Source organism: Alexandromys fortis, unplaced genomic scaffold, assembly GCF_014885135.2.
Source record: "Alexandromys fortis isolate MF-2015 unplaced genomic scaffold, M_Fortis_MF-2015_v1.1 scaffold_209, whole genome shotgun sequence".
In the NCBI taxonomy this organism is placed as follows: Eukaryota; Metazoa; Chordata; class Mammalia; order Rodentia; family Cricetidae; genus Alexandromys; species Alexandromys fortis.
The window spans coordinates 1,867,033-1,880,709 of record NW_026068090.1 but is presented as its reverse complement, the minus strand read 5'-3'; the positions used below and the strand labels follow the sequence as shown (position 1 = coordinate 1,880,709).

Here is a 13,677-nt window from a genome sequence, read left to right as displayed (position 1 = left end):
TGGTGACCATCACCTTTACCCACTGAGTAATCTTGACTGATGACATATTCGCTGGGGGTTAGGGGAATGGCCATAGGAGTTGTACCTCTAAGCCTACCTGATTCCACAGCCTGTTCACACACATGGTCTGTTTATTGCCCATTTCAGAGACTAGACACCGAGGCTCAAAGGTATCTGGTTCCATGCAAGGTTCTATGTGTAAGACTAGGCCAGAGGGATCCTCAGAGGACCCCTCACTTCTCATGAGAAGCAGAGTCCTGTCTGAAACCTGCTGTAAACATCCCTCACATCTCCTAAAGCCTGAGCCCACCTGACAGAGACAAGACGTCCTCTGACCCTAGAACCAGGGGTCAGTGGCAGACTCAGGATTCTGGACTTGCTGAGCCAGACCGGTCTTAAGATCATCTGAGAACCCCTCTTCTCCCCCAAGAGGAGACCCCTGAAGCCTCCCAATGACTTGTCTGGTCCCTGTTTGCATACTCCCCTTGACATGAAGCTCATTCCCCTCCCAGGTTACCATAGGTTGGTTATGTTGAGAACCCTCCCTAAGCTATGCTTCTAAGTTAGCAGCTCTCTCCAGCACAGCCTGCCTCCGGGACCTAAGACACCCTGGGGAGGTCATGCCAAGATCATTTATCAGCAGCTCCTCATTCCCACCCCTGGATTCTGAACTCACATCCAGATCCAGGAAACCTGGGCCGCACACTCGGTTGACAGGAAAACTTCAAAACAAATCTTGTGGCCAAATGTGATACATACTTGGAGTCCCAGTACCAGACCAGAGAGGTAGGCATTTCCTTCTGTCATACCTATGGAGGTGGAAGAGGGATTTGTAGATGTCTGAGGCTGGCCCAGGAGGGACATTAGGAGGGTATCAAACCTGACTCAGTGTGAAATGGGGGAGGCTGTACGGTGACTTGTGTCACTCAAAGGACACTGTCTCTGGGAGGTTCTCTTCTGCCACTCTAGCTAAAATCACAGCCTCCTACATATGTGTGGGATTTCCCCAATCCGTTACACTTTTCTTCTCAGTACTTTTAGGCTTTTATTACTACATTTACTTATTTATATATGTGATTTTTAATGTCAGACCACAACTTGGAAGAGTCAGTCAGTTCTCTCCTAGTATGTGTGTCTAGGAGACTGACCTTAGGTAGGCCTCGAGGCTAGCTCTGTTACCTGATGTCATCAGAAATCCCCTCTTCACCACCTCCTTCCTTCCTTCCTTCCTTCCTTCCTTCCTTCCTTCCTTCCCTTTCTTCCCCCCCTCTCTCTTTCTTTCATCCTTCCTTCCTTCTTTCCTTCCTTTCTTTTGCTCTTTCTTTCTTTCTTTCTTTCTTTCTTTCTTTCTTTCTTTTTTTCCTTTTTTTTTTTTTGGTTTTCTGAGACTGGTTTTCTTTGTGTAGACCTGGCTGTCCTGGAACTCGCTCTGTAGACCAGGCTGACCTTGAATTCACAGAGATCTGCCTACTTTTGCCTCTCAAGTCAAGTGCTGGGGTTAAAGGTGTTTGCCCTCATTGCCTGGTCCTTTTTTTTTTTTGAGACAGGGACTCTTGTAGTCCAGGCTAACCTCAGACCCACTATGTAGCTGAAGATGATTCTGAACTTCTCATCCTCCTGCCTCCACCTCCCAGGTGTGTGCCTCCACACCGAGCTCGGGCAGTCTGAGAATGGACCCAGGGATTCCATTGGTAGATAAACACTCTCCCCACTGAGCTGTACACCATTTGTTTGTGTTTTTAAAGCAGGGTGTTACTCTGTAGCCCAAACTGATCTGGAACTCGTGGTGATCCTCCTGTCTTAGCTCTTAAAGTGCTTGGATCTCAGGTGGACATTACCATCTTTGAACAACTGTTCTACTTGTTTGTAGATTTATGAGATTTGCCTTCTCCACCGAGATGTAATCGCCAGGCTTTCGCCCTTCCTTGGGACAGTGCCGGGCATGCAGTAGGAGCGCACCAGTACTTGTGGGAGAACTGAATTCCAGGCGTGGCTCAGGTACATGTACACCGGCTCGAGGAGCAGAAGTCTGTTGGGAGGTGCAGAGAGTCTGCAGTATGTGGTTTGGGGGACCAGGATCAGCAGAGATGGGTGTGTGTACAGACTACTCCTGGAGTTGCTTGTCTGGCTTTCTGAGCAGTTTGGGGCGGGAAGAGTCCCAGCTGAATGGAAAAAAGGCTGCCTGCCTTCCTCGGCTCTCTGCCCTGTCCCCTGGCGTCTCTAGGCCTCTCCTCTCTAATCGAAATCTCTTCCAGGCACCCAGGCTGGCTTCTGTCTGCTCTGCGGGCTCCCAGATTCTAGCTTTTCAGATTCACCACTTCCAGCCCCTGGCACAGTAGCACCCCAACCTCTCTATGCCACCTGCACCCCACTCCAGGACCCAGACCTACGTGTACACAGCTAGTAAGTCGCTACCCCTTAGCATGACACCGTTAGGATGGTTCAGCCCCACACCTTGCTAAGCATGGCTGGAGGACGTGAGGGTCCCGCTGTCTGCCCTGTGCTCTCCTGGTCTGGCATGAACTCACTCCCCTCTCCTTAATCTCTTTTCTCACTTCTACACCTTTGATCCCAGCAGCCCTCAGATGAGCCAGGTTCAACTTCCTGTCACCTAATACACCATCTGCTTCTCCTTCCTGCTCCCCACCACCCCCTCTGTTGTACCCTTCCTCCTTAGCTCCCCCACGCTGATTCCTTACCCTCAGCCTGCACTTCCTCTCTCTCCGGCTGTGCCTCTTCCTCCTTCACAGTCAAGCTTGTGAATGAATCCTCCACTTCCCGCCTGCACCCGATGCTCACACCCCCGTGGTCAAGCACGGGGCAGAGTGAGGAGAGACAGCGAGCTCCCAGTCCCCTAGATGAGACCTCCAGAATGCCCTGACAAGCCTGGAGGGGTGAGGGGCACAGAGGCTGCAGGTGAAGCTGATGTGGGGCCCCGTGAGGAGCACTGCTCTGTGGCTTCCGGGAAAGGCCTAGCCCCTGCCTGGACCTTATAGGAGGGACATGGGAACTTTAGAAAGAGGTGACTGGGCTGGGTGGGCATGGTGGAGCATGACTTTAATCCCAGCGCTCAGGAGGCAGGTGCATCGCTGTGCATTTGAGGCCATTTTTGGTCTACATTGTGAGTTCCAGGACAGCTAAGGTTACACAGAGAAACCCTGTATTGAAAAACAAACAGACAGACAGACAAAAACAGAAAAATGAAAGAAAGAAAGAAAGGAGCAGCAGGAGCAGCAGGACTCTGGGACTAGGTGGCTCTGTGGTTCCCTCTGGAGGAGCCCTCGGTTGCCCTGGAGGGACCTTTGCACCTCTGTGTCGCGACCCCATTCCCACTGCTTTGGTCTGGCTCCCTTCCAGGAAAAGCAAGGTACCGACTCAGGTTTCTGGGAATTTGGAAGCTTCCAGTACTTGATCCCCCTTGAGGCCCGTGTAAGTCATCTGTCTCTGAGAGCAGAGCGATGCCCCTAGAATTCATTTGTTTGCCTTTGCAGGAGAGGAAACTGAGACCAAGGGCAGACAGGCATTTGGTTCTGGGACAGCACAGTCATCTGCTTGTTGGGGTGGGTGTCTGGGCAGCTGGCTCATGAACCCCAAAGACATTGAGCTGGGGCAGGGCAGAGTTCAAATGGTAGCAGTCTCTGGCCCCGGCCTGACTCTGGCATTCAGCATGGCTCCCACGAAGCTCTTCCCTCCCCTGATAGGCTTTGTCTCTGCAGTGGCAGGCCGGACAGGGAAAAACAAGAAAGAACCTTGAGCCGTCTGTTCCAGAGTACTGTGGACCTGGTCTGATTTCTTCTTGGGTGCTGGAGCTCAGGGTCATATCCAGCCAATTGGAGTTGGGGTGTGGTGATGTCATCAACAATACCAGCTTTTGGTGTCCTGGTCCTGCATCTCCCCGCCCTCCTGGCATCAGGATGTGTGCTCTTGTCTTGGAGCCTACAAACGTGACCAAGTTCCCAAGTCTTTACGCGGGGAGGGGAAGGGACAGAGAGAACCTATGGAATGGCACGAGGAGGACAGTTACTGTTTAGTTTGGGATCGCCTCGGTTGGAAAAGCATTTGTCTTGCATTCTTGAAGTCCTGGGTTCAATCTTTAGCACTGCATAAACCGTGCATGGTGACGCACATCTGCAGCCCTAACACTGCAGAGGTAGACCCAGGAGGATCCAGAGTCAGCTACACAGTGAGATTGAGGCCAGCCTCACAAAACACTATTTTTTAAAAAAAGTCCTTCCATCCTACCAAGAAGAGGCTCATAGCCTGGAGTCTGTCCATTGCCTTTTTCTTGTTGGGAGCACTGGGCCCTGCTTCACAGCAGCCCCCAGGCTCTGCTAGTCCTCTGTGTTTTCACTTGTCAGCTCATCCTCTTTCCACAAGTCAGCAGACCTGGCTCAGCAAAACCCTGACATCCTCACTAACTTCCCAAGGGCAAGTTCCACATAATCCAGGTTGCTGACTTCTTTTCTTAGCACCCACCCACCCTGTCTCTCACACGCAGGCAACATCCCCAACCCCTGGGACCAGCTGTGCTTGCCTCGTTCTGTGGGTGGCCAGTGTGTTTCCGTCCCTAGCCTGCACTCGTCTCATACTGGTGGCTGGCAGGCTCCCACTGAAGGCAAATGCATTGACAGGGAAACCAGGCCCTGCCCTCGGGAGCTTGGTGTGGACAGGAACAGACAGTGGGGAACTTAAGCAGGAAGGGGTTCTGCAGGCAGGAAAGCCTCACCAAGGAGCAAGTGGCAGGGGAACAGCTGAGTGAGTCAGGAGGCCAAGGGCACTTCAGGCAGTATAAACAGAGGGCAGAGGGCCCTGAAGGTGGCGAGCAGAGCAGGAGAAGCCAGGCAGTATACTGGCAACTATGGGTAAAAGAGGCAGAAACTAGAGATAAGCATGAGACAGATGATTGGAGCTTATGGTACCCATTCCAGCCTCATAAGAGCCTGTGAGATAGGACTCGTTATCTCCTCGGGATGAGAAACAAGACACACAGAGGAACGGCCCTTGACTGTGAACTCCAGAGTCCACATCACCATGGCTGTGCTACGGAGGACCTGAGATGGCGGAGACAGCGGCTCACCCTTTTTATCAGTTTCGGATCTCCATAGGAGCTGCCTCCTCCAGGGAGTCTTCAGAACCAACTAGAAGGAATCTCCCTATATCCATGGAAAGTCCACCATGAGGGTTGTCCTCTGACCAACCTGGGATGCCCATCAGCTTCCTACATACCTTCTGCCTCTCCAGGGGACCCAGAGCTGACCAATCAGAGCAACCCTCCAAACCACTCACCAGTGACCAATCATTAGACTGCCTCAAGGATTTTTCTGTGCCTAGCTTGGAAGACTTTCTCTCTTTTCTCCTAGGCTGTCATGAGAACAGTGGGAAGAACTTAAGTGAGCATGTAGAAACGCAGTGAAGATAGGAGTGAGAACAGAAAAAGAGAACCAAACCTTCTGTTACGTGAGCTGACAAACTGATCAATTAAACCAGCCCTTGCCACGCTGACACTAAATACACAGGTGATGGCAATGAAATGGGATTCATTAATTTCATCAAAACTGGAAATCTTGGGCTGGAGAGATGACTCAGCAGTTAAGAGCACCGGCTGCTCTTCCAGAGGCTCTGAGTTTAATTTCCAGCACCCACATGGTGGCTCACAACCATCCCTAATGTGATCTGGTGCCCTCTTTTGGCCTGCAGACAGAACACTGTATACATAATAAATCTTAAAAGAAAAAAAAACTTAAAAATCTTTGTACAAAAAGAAACATTATTATCAGAGTAGAAAGCTCTGCAAAATGAGAGATGGTATTTGAAAATCTTGTCTGGTTAGGAGTTAATACAGGTTCAAGGCTAGCTTGGTATGCAGAACAAATACCAGGCCAGCCACGGGTACATGGAGAGACCTTGTCTCAAAACACAAAAACAAACCACACACACACAAAAAGAACAAACCAAAACCAAAAAATCTAAACTCAGTGAAGAACTTAATGAACATTTCTCCAAAGAAGATCTCCAAGTGGTTAGTAAGTACTGAACGGATACCCTACCTCACTAATCATCAGGGGAACGTGAATCAAAGCCGAGAGGTACCCAGGACAATGGTTATCACTGAAGCGGGGATGAGCACCAAGGAGATGGCTCAGTCAGTAAAAGTGCTTGTTTCTTGAATACATATATAAAGCCAGATGGAGGTATGCTTCTGTGGCCCAGCACTTCTACGAGGACAGGAGGAGAGCCAGGAAAATGGCTGGAAGGTTGTTTCTATGCAGCGCAGCAGAGGAAACAAGAGAGGATGCCGCCAAAACAGAGTGGAAGGGGGGAACTGACTGCAATGAGGTTGTGTGTGCTGTGGCTCATGATCACCTCCACCCACACACCCACCAGTGTGAACACACACACACAACACACACAATAAATAAATATTTTTAAAAAAGCCCCAACCACAAACTAGAAGATATCATTTGATATTGACGAGGAGATGGCAAAACCTGAATTCCCATTACTTGCACAAACGTAAAATAATACGGCCACAGTGGAAAAAATAAAAAACAGTACGGAAGTTTCTTAAAATAAATAAATGCACACCCCAGGATTAGCAGATTGTCTAGCAATTCCACCTCTAGAATCCAAACCGCAGTTTTAAAGAGGGAGGAAGTTCTGATAATGAACGGTAACATGGATGAACCGCGAACATATTGTGCCCAGTAAAACAATGGACACTTGTAGCTACAGGAAGAACTGCGAGTCCACAGACCCAGGGCAGTGGGGAGTCATGGCTTTCTGCGTCCAGAGTACTCTGTGCTTGAGAGCAGGTCTCACTGTGTGGCTGCGGCTGGCCTCAAGCTTGTGTTGCAGCTCTGGGACAGATGTTGACAGTTACCGCACAATAATGTATATGTGCTGAATAGGACTTGTTGTGTGTTCCCAGGAAGGGTTAAATGGGCTGGAGAGATGACTCAGCAGTAAGAGCACTAACTGCTCTTGCAGAGGACCTGGGTTTAGTTCCCAAAGCCCACATGGTAGCTCACAACCGTCCATGACTCCAGTTCCGGGGCATCTGATACCTTCTGATTTGAGGTGCACATATGATGCATTTACATACATGCAGGCAAAAACACTCACACACTTAAAACAAAATAATACAATCTAAAAAAAAAATTTAAAGTGGTTAAGCTGGGGGTGTTGTCCTGTGCCTGTAACCTCTCAAAATCAGGCAGTCACTGAAGGGTTACCACAGGTTCAAGGCTAACCTGATCTGTGTAACAAATTTTAGCCAGCTGAGCCTACACTGTGAGACACTGTCTCAAAATAAGACAAAACCAAACAAAAAGTTAATGACATAAGTTTTTTGTGTATAGCTTTAAACAAATTCACAATAAAACAAACAAAGGGAGGAAAGGATGCCAGCCCTGATGCCAGCCCTGACCAGCACGTCTGCCCTGGGGACAGCTCTTCATTGGTTCAGCAGCGCTTGGTGGAGCTCATGAGCGGAGAAACAGCGTTGGAAGATAGTGATAGTGTCAGGTTTGTCAACTGTCTGGTACAGGAAAGATGTCTTCCTCTGAGTCAAAGTTCAAGCATGCTGACTGCCCATCACAGAAGACACAATGTCTAAGCTCCAGATTCCTTTTTTGTCCCCCAACCCATATACACACATGTATTACTTGGCCACCTTTGTCTTGGTCTGTATCAGCTCAAAAGCTGGTCCAAGAGCTGGTATTCTGCTCATCCCTGGTGCTGTGAGGAACTAAGTTCCTTAACTACCAGCTTTATGTCTTTGTCCGGCATCCATGAAAGTGGAGCAGGCCCCTCACAGTCTTGATTCTCTTTGCATCCGAACCTTGGAGTGTGTGGGGGGCATAGAAAACGTATTTTTATGATGCAATGGTCCTTCTGGGACTCTCACCCCTGAAAGGTTAGCTTCTCTAAGGATCCATCACGATCCTCTTCTTGGAGGCTGCTTCTCCTTTTTCACATCAATTGCCAGGAAACCCAGTGATGCTTCTTAGGAGTGCAATTAAAGAGTTCCTCAAAATTTAACCTAAAATTGTCATATAAAGCAGGAGTTCCACTCCAGGTGCACACCAAGAAAAGTGAAAATAGCTCCACAAACCAGGCACAGTGCCAACTCGCCATAGTAGCGGCACTCGAGATGCTGAAACACAAGAACTGAGACCGCTTGAGGATGGACTGAGATGCAGTTTCCAAACAAAGCGAGGGACCGGAGAGAGGGCTCACTAGCCAGGACTGCTTGCTGCTCTTACAGAGGGCCCAGGTTTGGGCACCCTCATCAGGGTGATCACAACTTTCCCATAACCTTAGCTCCGAGGGATTCAATGCTATCTTCTGTATCCTCAGGTACCTGCACACACACACACACACACACACACACACACACACACGCACGCGCGCACACACACACATGCTATATATATAGTAAATGTATATACATTTATATAGCAAATATATATTTTATATAAATATAAATATATATTTGCAACCCTTAGGCTAGAGAAATAGCTCAGGGGTTAAGAGTACTGGTTGTTCTAGAGGACCTGGTTCAATTTCCCAGCAGCCACAAGATGGCTCACAACCATCTGTAACTCCAGTTTCAGGATCCAGCGCCTTCTTCTGCAGGTGCTGCACACAAGTTGTAGACATACATGCAGGCAAAACCACTTATACACATAAAATAATACATTTTAAGCCTGCACTGATGGTGCACACCTTTAATCCTAGCACTGTGGAGGTAGAGGCAGGGGGATTTCTGAGTCTGAACATTTAAGATCCAAACATAACACAGCAGGCAGTGAGACTGGCCCCAGGTTTTAATATCTTAGGAGTCTCGTGTTTTGCCTCAAATTTCAGCTCTGCCCAGACAGAATCCTCCTCCAGGACCCGCAAGTCATGTTAAATACATGTTCTCATTTTGCCTGCCCTAGGAGCCCATTTTACAGATGAAGAAACTAAGATGCTAAGGGTTTAATAATGTGTATGAGAACCACATGACTGGCAGGTGCTGGATTCCAACCCAGCTGTTTCTCTTTCCCCTGGACTCAATGCCCCTTAGCACCTCTGCCATCCGCACTCAGGACCCCAGGACCCCTATTTCTCTGATGTGACAGAGACAGCATTTCCCTCACTCTGGATTAAAAGCTACTTTCAGTGTCACAGGACAGTCCCACCCTGTCCCAGGCCATGGAAACCAGTGCTGCCATGGGATGCCTGGCTCAGCTGCGCAGACTTTGTTGTTGTTCGTTACTCTTATTTATTTGGGTATGCATGCGTTCACATGCATGCGAGTGCCCATGCATGTGTGCATGTGTTCATGTATGTGTTTATGCATACACGTATGCACGCATGTTTGTGTGTATACATGTATGCATGCATGTTTGTGTATGTGTGCATGTGTTCATACATGCATATGCATGTGTGTGTACATGTGTACGTGTGTGTGTGTACGTATGTGTGTGTGTATGTGCCACAGCATATATCTGGAAGCCAAAGGACAAGTTTCAGGAGCTGGTTGTCTTTCTGTCATCGCTCCTCCCGGGTCCCAGGGATTGGACTCCGGTGAGGATCTGCAGGAAGTGTCTTTACCCACTGAGCAGTCTCACCAGTCCACGCTGCAGACTTCTTGCACTTGTCCCCAGCCTATGAGTGCTTAAGCAGGCAGTGGGTCTCTTAGTTCCCGGGGCTCTGGTACCCAGCAAACGGCTGGGCACAAAGGGCACTGATGTAGTCACGCGTGCCTGGCACAGGGCCTGCCTCCCACACAGCTGGTACCATCAGATCAGCACTGAGCAGGGAAAGCTGGCAGACATGTCATGCCCACAGGCCCAGGCCAGGGTTCTGGCCCTAATTAGACACCAACAGTCAGAACGGAAGAGTCGGATTCTGGGCTGCCAGTCCACCCAGACAGAAATGGAAAGCTGCCTCCGAGACAAATGGGGAAATGGCCCAGGGACAGGCGCTGAGGGGGCCTGTCATGCAGACACATCCTGTGGACTTAGTTCCAGAAGAGTTGTGACTGGCCCCAGGCCCTTTGCCCAAATGGGAGCCTGTCACAGACTGTCAATTCCTTCTTCCTGCAGAGACAGGAGAAAACTCAGCCTGACCCTAGGTCTGAACGGGGCTGATCTTCCCTCCACCCCCTAAGGGCTGAAATTACAGATGTGTGCCTCTATCCCTAGCTTGATTAATTTACTCATCTGAGTTATATTTTTGTTTTGTTTTTGAGACAAGGACTTACTCGATAGTCTAGGCTGGTCTTGAACTCACTATGGAGCCAGGCTGGTTTTGCACCATGGCCACCCTGCTGTGGTCAGAAAGGTTTCTGTAAGCTCCAGTTCATCCTGGCTGCGCACATTTCGTGGAGACACTTGCTGTCTCTTGGGTACTCAATAAATTAACATGGCTGTGTGTTGCACAAACGTGCAGAAGCCTAAGATTTGGCATCTGGAATCTTCCTCGTTGCTCTCCACTTTATTCATGGACATGGGCACCACTGGGCCCAGGCCTCATTAGCACAGCTATCCTGGCCAGCCAGCCTGGCACTGCCATAGTCTTTGAGCTCCGGAATTACTGGGGGGCTTCTTTGCTTACTTGGGTTCTAGGGATCTGAATTCCCATCCTCACACTTGTCTGGCAAATGCTTTAACCACTGAGCCATCTCCCCAGTCCCACACTTCCAGCTTGGGGTCAAGGGAGTCATTTCCTCTTTTATTCTGTTGTTCACGAGGCCAAACAGCCCACATTGACCAGGCTGCAACAATGAAACTAAATTTTGGAGTTAGGAGTTGAAATCCAGTATTACTGCTAGCCAGCTGGATCCCCAAATCCCGAGACTGGCATTTTCCCTCACAGAATCTTCTTGTCTGTAAAATGGGATACTAGTAGCACCTCTAGCAGACATTTGATATCACAAAGATTCAATGGGACAATTGAGGCTCCAGGTCAGCTCTGAGCCTCAGAGGGAAGGTGGCAGCTGGTGGACCTCACAGAGGAGTCAGACAGATTGCCAGCCCTGCCGATGACCTGCAGGGAGCTCCCAGGGGAGTCTGTAGAAGCAGTCTAAGAATGAGGCAAGAGGACAAGCTAGAGACAGCAGCTAGTGCTACTTTCTAGTCTGTGGTCCCTGCCCCCTTCCTAGGAAATTGACAAATAGTAAGGAAATATCAAAAAAGAAAAAAATATAGAGTCTCATTTCTCTAGGCTGGCCTGGAATTCCTTACACAGCTGAGGATAACTCTGAACGTGTGACCCTGTGCCTCTACATCCTGAGTTGTGGGGTGTTGACTGCTTACCACTGATGGAGGAAGGACATTGGTTAATTATAATAAAGAAACTGCCTCGGCCCTCATAGGACAGAAAATTAGGTGGGTGGAGTAAACAGAGAGAATGCTGGGAGAAAGAAGCTGAGTCAGGAAGTCGCCATGGTTCTCCCACTCCAGACAGACGCAGGTTAAGATCTTCTCTGGTAAGCCACCTCGTGGGCTACACAGAATATTAGAAATGGGTTAGAACAATATGTAAGAGCTAGCCAATAAGAAGCTGGAACTAGCCAGGCCAGGCAGTGTTTAAAAGAATACAGTTTCCGTGTAATTATTTCGGGCATAAGCTAGCCATGTGGGCAGTCGGGTGCCGGGGACGCAGCCCTGCCGCTCCCTCCTTCAACAGAGTGGCGCCCAGACGTGATGGGCTAAATCCACTTAAAAACCTGAGAGAGCTTAATTTAAAACAAACAAAAAAATTATGGGACTGGATGTTTGTGTTCCCGCTTGGGATCGGAGGAGAGTGCTCTGAGACCATGCCGATGGTTCAGCGCTCCCTGCCTGCACCTGGGCAGAAGGCCGAATCAGGCTTATGCAGGTGGAAGAGCATGGCGGATTCCCGCCACCATACAGAAACTGCGCAGACTGCGCAGTGCTCTGCATGTCAGATTTTGCTGTAACTTGGATGAAAAGAGTTTCTGTGTCGCACGGTCAGTCTCAGAGTTAAACTGCTGACTGCGGCGCCAATGTGGCGTCTGGAACTGTGTGGCTCAGGGGCACCAAATGGCTCTGAGGCAGGAGTGGCTGCACCTTGCTGAATTGTGCTGACCTCAGGCAGGAACTACCGTAATTGCCATAATAACAGCGCAGTTAAGGTTTAGACTGGGCAGGACACAGGCAGTACCGTATTACCTGTACATGGTGCAACTTAAGTTTTTAAGAACTGCTTAACATTTTAAGAAGTGCTCCTGGATAGTAAAAAAATTACAGAATCACAATAAAACAGATTCAGACAGACCACTAAATGAATCACAATGTTGGATGAGTGTACGTAGGCTTGAGAAAGAAAAAAAAATAGAGAGAGAAAGAATAGTTAATGCCCTTAAAAAAAGGGGGTAAAGTCTTTAAAGAGACAGAGTACAGATAGTTATAGATTAAGAGAAATAAACAAAAATAAGCCACGTAAAAATGGAAAATTCATAGAGAGTCTGGATTATGTACATTGTGTTTTCTTTAAAATTTTTGACTGTGAAGGAGCTAAGTACAGAGAGACATTTCATTACATGGGCTGCCAAGCTAAACCAAAATGGATATAAGGGTATTATGATTTCAAAATTTGGATCTAAGGTTATGATGCTTTGGAAAAGTCCTTCTTTTGTTTTTACAAAGGATAAAACCCTGTGGATTTCTTCTATTCCAATTTGGTATGATAGACCACGCCCTCCTGAAAGGTTGCTGTGAACATCCTCAAAAAATTACTTCACTCAACTTCCAACTGAGATGACCCTGGAACACAGGTTATATCATAACAACCTAATTAACGACGCCCCTATCCAGCAGGAAGCAGTTTGGAGAGAAAAACCTATGCCCATGTTCCCAAATATTGTTTATAAATGTTCTTTTACATTTAAAGGGGGATATGATATAGATATGAATAATTTGCATTGGTATGGATTTTAAGGTCAATTTTGTTATATGTATATGTATTTTTGATCTTGATTAAGGTATTGTGATTGTGTAGTTCATTTTAAAATGTAATGTATAATTAGGAAATATAGGTTGCTAATGGATAATCATCAATAATAGTCAAGCTTGTAGTCATGTTAGTTAGATTTTCTAGATATATAGAGATATATTTCAGTTAGATAGGCATTCTTCATATCTTTCGAAGGCTACAGAATATGGCATTTAAAATATTTTAATAACTTAGGACTTTTCATGACAAGGAGACACGTCTGCTCCTGGCAGCACCAGCTACTTCAAGAGGAAGATGGGCATCGAAGAGGATCCTTATGGAGTTTGATAGCCATTTGGGCAAGAAACTGTTCTTGCCTGGACTGTTACATAAACTGGACACAGAGAACCCGCCGAGAGAGGACTGCTGAACTTGCCTAAAGGTGAGATGGTCTTTCGGGGTTCCTGATTCATGAAAGAGTCTGCGAGACATTCTGCAGGACACAGCAGAAAATGACTGAACTGTCTTTGAAATTTCCTGCTTCATGGAAATGTCTCTGGATACCATGGGCCTGTAGGCCGAAGATGGATGCCCCAACGGTACAGAGGAACTTTGGGTGACTGTCCAGGCAGCGAGATGTCTCTGTCATTTCTAGAGTTTTGGACTTCCTGTTTACTTAGGTATTATTATATCCTTCTGGAGTCTTTGATGGAGTTGAAGAATGAATAG

At 48.0% G+C, this 13,677-nt stretch overlaps 1 protein-coding gene and 1 long non-coding RNA gene across 5 annotated transcripts in view; one reads left to right on the top strand and one right to left on the bottom strand.

Moving 5' to 3' along the window:
- The window catches only part of P2ry6 (pyrimidinergic receptor P2Y6), a 37,479-nt gene that overhangs the window by 11,048 nt on the left and 12,754 nt on the right, over positions 1 to 13,677 (bottom strand). The gene's annotated exons all lie outside the window — the stretch shown is intronic.
- Positions 330 to 6,163, top strand: LOC126488886 (uncharacterized). Its single transcript, XR_007588801.1, has 2 exons — positions 330 to 786; positions 1,871 to 6,163. It is a non-coding gene; the product is annotated as an uncharacterized lncRNA (long non-coding RNA).